This window comes from Cavia porcellus, unplaced genomic scaffold (assembly GCF_034190915.1).
Source record: "Cavia porcellus strain 051 isolate PalLab524CR breed Dunkin Hartley unplaced genomic scaffold, mCavPor4.1 scaffold_16, whole genome shotgun sequence".
Classification (NCBI taxonomy): domain Eukaryota; kingdom Metazoa; phylum Chordata; class Mammalia; order Rodentia; family Caviidae; genus Cavia; species Cavia porcellus.
Window position 1 is genome coordinate 58,945,092 of NW_026947499.1, and position 6,113 is coordinate 58,951,204.

General features: G+C 37.4%; 1 pseudogene; it reads right to left on the reverse strand.

The window, feature by feature from the left end:
• Positions 1–2,127: 2,127 nt before the first annotated feature.
• Positions 2,128–5,836, reverse strand: LOC100715086 (T-complex protein 1 subunit theta-like; annotated as a pseudogene).
• Positions 5,837–6,113: the final 277 nt, after the last annotated feature.

Below are 6,113 nucleotides of genomic sequence, written 5' to 3' on the forward strand. Positions count from 1 at the left end.
CGCAGCCCCCCAATGAGACAGGCGACGCTTCAGGTGGGTAACAGGAACTGCCAACTTTATTGTTGCAGGTGCTGGCTTATATATCTGACTGTAGCCAATCAGGCTGCCACGAGGGCTGCCACGAGGAGGCAGGGCTGGAATGAGACGCGGGCTCTGGCTAATATACTCAGCTGTGGTGAATACGAAGTGAGTAGGGGGTGGCTAATTTGGAGGGGGACGTAGCGCATTGCGGAAGCTGGCGTGGTCCTTAGTCCCGGGTGGGGTATGGTATGTTGAGCACCTGCGCCCAACAGACACCCAGGTTTTTCAGAGCTTTTGTAATGAAGGAATGTTGACTTTTTTCAAAGATTTTGCGTCAAAAGAATTGGTCTTGTATATTTTTATTTTTTTTTTATTTTTTTTTTAATTTTTTTTTTTTTTTGGTCTTTTTTTCGTTTTTATCGGTACCAGGGATCGAACTCACGACTGCCTGCTTGCAAGGCAGGCGCTTATGCCGCTGAGCTAAATCCCCAGCCCCGGTCTTGTATATTTTTATCTTTGAGTCTATTTATATGATATTTCTTACTTATAGAATTGTTTATGTTGGGCCATCCTTGTATTTCTGGGATGAAACTGATTATGGTTAATGATTATTTTAATGCATCGCTACAGTCTGTTTGTGAATGTTTTATTAAGGATACTTGCATCTATGTTCATAAAGGATGATGATCTATAGTTTCTTTGTGTGTATTTGTCTAGTTTTGTATAGGGTAACACTGGCCTCATAGAATGAGTTTGGAAGTGTGCTTTCTTTTTCTATTTCATAGAATGATTTGATAAACATTGGTCTTAGTATTAATTCTTCTTTAAAGATCTGGTGAAACTCAACAGTGAATCCATCTAGTCCTGGACATTCCTTTGTGGGGAATTTTTAAATTATTATTATTATTGCTGCTTCAAATCCCTTATTCATGATAGTTCCATTTAGGATGTGGAATTTGGTTCAATTTGAGTAGATTATATGTGCCTAAAACTCTATCCATTTTTTTGTACATTGTCCAATTTACTGCAATACAGATTTACTAAGTAGTCTAAAACAATCTTCTGGATGTCAGCAGTATCTATTGTAACATTGCTTTTTCCATTTCTAATTATATTGATGTGGGTGTTCTTTCTTTTGGTTAGTTCAGTTAAAAGCTTATCTATTTTATTTATCTTATCAAGTCAACTCTTGGTATCATTGATTCTTTCATTGTTCTTTTAGCTTCTATCTCATTAATTGAAGTTTGGATATGTATTATTTCTTTCATTCTGTTGGATTTGGTTTTCTTTTGTTCTTGTTTTTCAAAGATTGAGATATATCATTAGGTATTTCTTTGTGGTCCCTGGAGTTTTTGATGTAAGCATTTGTAGATATAAAGTTTCTCTTTAGAATTTTGTTTTATGTGTCCCAGAAATTATAGCACTTTGCATTGCTATTTTCCTTAGATTGGAGTAATTTTTAATTTATCCTTTAATTTTTTAAAAGAATTACTGATCATTCAAAAGTGAGTTGTTCAGTCTTCATTTGTTTGAGGTTTCCCATGCCACTGAATCCTCTTTTCACTTATTTTTAATGTAATAAGTTCAGTAAATTATTTGAATTTCTTTGCATTTGTTATGACTTGCTATATGGTACAAACTGTGGTCTGTTTTGGAGAGAGTTCCATTAGCTTCTGAAAAGATTGTGGATTACGCAGTTGTTAGGAGGCATATTTCATAGATGCCTGTTAACTTGACTTGTTGAGTAATAGTTTCACTCTCATGTTTCCTTATTGAGTTCTTTTTCTGAATGACCTTTTCAATGGTCAGAGTGGAGTATTTAAGTCACCAAATTTTCTTGAACAGTTGTCTATATGTCCCTTGTATTAAGTAGTGCTTGCTTTATGAAACCACTGAGGTTTACTGCACATATATTTATGATTCTTGAATTGCTCTGGACTGGTCCTTTCACTAATGCTTTATGGTCTTCTTCATCTCTGCTGACTCAAACATGTTTATTATATCATTCAGCTGAGGAAACAAAAATGCTCTCTTAATTTAAGGAAAGTAAGAAAACAGCAATTCCTAGATTACTCCCACATATTCTGTGTTCCTCTATAGTAAAAGTTAAACCAGCCAATCATTTTGGTCATCATCCCAATCTTTTTTCCCACTTGAATACTTGGGCCCACCAGCTGGTTATGCCATGATGATCTTATCAAGCCTAATTACAGTGACTGCAGCATTAGTAGCCAATTTGATAGCCCAGTATTTTCCCAGATAAGTATAACACCAGCTTCCAGCATGTCCTTTATATCAGGAACTTCAGCCTCAATATCTAACCCAACATTTTTATTTCCTTATTGATGCACTGCATTGGGCTTAGAGATTATTTCATTGGCCTTAACTCCAGAGTTCTCTACCAGTGCTAGTGGGATAGCTTCAAAAGCTTCAGCAAACTTCTTAATAGTATATTGTTCAAATCCAGGACAGGTCTCTTATATGATGTGATCTGTTTGACCAACTCAATTTTTGTTGCTCCACCTCCTGGTACAAAATGTTTATCCATTGTGAGAACTTTGAAAGTGTTAACACCATCATCTACTTCCCTTTCTGTATTATCCATCAGACTGTCAGTAGAGCCTCAAAGTACAATAGAAATGGCACCATCTTCTTTTTTCATGTTTAAACACCACCACGTGTATGTCTTCAAATTCTGACAGGTAAATGCTGTCACAGTGTCCTATTTCTTCAATGATGGGAAGAGTCAGTCTAGGAAGTACTGCAGTATTAACTGTTTTACCTATTCTTCTAAGATCCCATTTTGAGCTAAGCTTTGCCAACATGTTATTGTTCACATAACGAAGTGCCCTGTGTGCCACTTTACCACCTGTTACTATGGCATTTGCATCAATATCAGCAACAGCTTTGATTTGTACATTCATGAGACATTCTTCTCGTTTAATAAAATTCAACAATTCTCCATCTGTCTTTATCAATACTGTTCCCTTAGTTTCCATTATCATCGCATCCTTTACAGATGTTCCTTCTTAGAAACAATGTCATGTAATACTGAAGAGGAAAAGAGACTCGAGCACAGAATTTTACAAACTCTGATGTTATCAACATTGAAATAGCCAGAGTTAGGAAAAATAAATAAATGTGCCTGAGCAATTGTCTTGGCTAGAAATGCTTTATTACCAGATTGTTTACACAGTATGGAGGTACAAAGTAGTGCTGACACTTTCTCAACATCTCAAAGATGTTTTGCAGAACAACATGCTGATCGGGAAGAATTACATGAGCTTTTCTGCAGGCTGTTTCATAATCTTCTATAACCTCTGAAACTGACAGGCTGGGAAGGACCAAGGAGCAGGAGATCGGGAAAGAAGGGCATAGGAACTGGAACTCAGTCTTGCTTGCTTGCTTCTAATGGAAAAATGAATGCCCATTTTAGTTTGCCGAAGCAGTGTGTTGAGTTAGGACAATCCAGATGCATGGGTTCCTGTCCTGACTTAGCATAAACTAGCTTGTCCTAATGCTATCCAGTCTCAAGGTCTTTTTTTTCCCTCCTGAAGCAACTGATCTAAAAGACATTCTGAGTTCCTGTGTCTGACTTATTGCAACCTGCTGTTTAGCCTGCAGGATAAATGATACCATGGCCTGAATGAAATTTGTCTTATGATCTCAAGTATAATCTTTTGCATAATATTTATGATACCATATTACATGCTGAGAAATTTGTCTTTTGGACTATCAAATAGTGCCGTTCCTTTTTGTCTCCCAAATTTCCTATGCTTAATTGAGATTAGGGTGTTTGAATTTAAAGTTTTATGGGAAGTGAAGGGAACCTCAATAGGGATTGGCTTCTTCCTTATAGGATGTACTTTGGAAATAACTTGCATATACTAAATAAATGTCAAGGTTTAATGTAAATGTTAGTGAAGTATTGAAAATGATGCAAGCTCTTCGAAAAAAGTGTTTAGTCTGAAGTCTTAGCAAAACATTACTGGCCATTCAAATGCTGCTAGTTTGCTGCTACATATGGAAATATTTAATTCAGTAACTAGGTAAAGCAAAGGCCAGAGCATGTAGGGGCTTGAATACCTGAAGAAGTATTTACATTTTGCTGTAAAAAACACAGGAAACCATTAAAGGGGAGTGATGAGATCTTATTTGTAGGAAAGTTGACTGCTCATCCAGTGAATAGGAGTGAGAGGAAGAGGGAAGAGTGTAAGACAGGAGCTCAGACTTAAGTATCACTGTAGGAATTCAACCTTTGTTCCTGAAAGTGCTTATAAAGTAGTGGTCGTTCTTATTTAGTTCATAGATTCTTCTATGATATTATAAAAGCCATGCCTTTTATTGTGAGGAAACACTGCCCAATAAAACTTTCTTCAATGATGGAAATATTTTCTATTAGCTCTGTTCAGTGTAACTGCTATGTGTAGTTATTCAGCTGGAGCTATAAATTGAGGGACTGATTTTTAGGTTTTAATGTCTCTATAAAGCCACATATACTAGCAGTGACTGTATTGAATATTAGGCTGTAGAAAATGTTTACATGAAGATTAAGCTCATTAAACCTGTCTGAAGGCCCAGCATTTTTCAGGATTAGAAGAGGTTGTGTATAGAAACATACAAGCTTGCAAGGAGCTTGCCCAAATTACTCATACAGCATATGAGCCAAACGGAATGAACAAAATGGTTGTCAAACACCTGAGAAGTTGTTTATGACAAATGATGCAGCATGTATATTAAGAGGGTTAGAGGTACAGTGTCCTGCTGCAAAACTGATTGTAATGGCCTTTCATATGCAAGAACAGGAGGTTGTAGGTGGCACAAACTTTGTTCTGGTATTTGGTGGAGCTCTTCTGGAACTGGTTAATTAGGTTTTGAGGTCTGCCTTGCTACAAATGAGCATAGGTACTCCTGCTTGGTTTTGGGACCCATTTCCAAGGAATATTATGTGCATTCATTCATTTTTGGTTGGTTTATGTCTTTGTCTATCAAGTGTGTTTCTGAAAGGCACTAAAGAGCTATGTCTCTTTTTTAATCAAATATTTCAGTCTATGTCTTTTAATTGGATAATTAATATAATTTATATTCAGTATTATAAAGAAAGTTATGCACTAAATATTTTTAAATGTTTGCTTATTTATTAATTTTCTGTTCCTTATTTACTCTTTCTCTTTGTTGTGTAGAAAATCTTTAAGAATCTTCTGCATTGCTGGCTAAATGGTCATAAATTCTGGTTTCAAATAAGACACTAAAAGATGGAAAGGCCTCCTTTGTTCATGGATTAGCAGAACTGGCATTGTTAAATTGCCCGTATTAACAAAAGCTGACCTACAGATTCAATGTAATCCCCATCAAAATTCCAAGATTATGCTACACAAAACTAGAACAACAATCTTAAAATTCATATGGAAACACAACAGATCCAGAATACTCAAAGCAATTGTAAGCACAAAGAGCAAGTCTGGAGATATCACAATGTCTGATTTCAAATTATGCCACACAATCATACCCAAAAAAAAACCCCAGCATGGTAAGTATACAGACAGACATATTAGACCAATGCAACAGAATGGATGACACAGAAACCAACTCACTGGATTCTTGACAGAGAGACTCCAATGTATAATGGAGAAAAAACACTTTAACAAATGGTGGAGAGCACTCTCCCCACATGTTGGCCCAGAGGACCGCTGTGCCCACCCCAGCTTGGACCACTGCCCTGCACCTGTACCCCTGTGTGCTCTCCCAGCTCGCTGGCCCAGAGGATCGCCTCACTCACCTGGCTCAGACTGCTGCCCTCGGCTACACTACCCATCTCTTAGACCAAGTGCAGCTGTGAATGTTTGGCTCTCACTGTCTCTCCCATAACCTTGAACTGCAGTGGATTGGCCATGCTGGTTTGATTGCAGAGCTCATTGTCCCCTCACCCAGATGGAAGATCTTGGCAGGTTCTGGTCACTATCTATCCAATAATCCGACGGACATCAGTCACACAGTAGGACCCTAGGAGACACACGGCCAACAGTTGTAACTATTGGGATTGAATAACTAGATACTGGCCCAGAGGGTGAAATGACAAGATAAAAATCAAA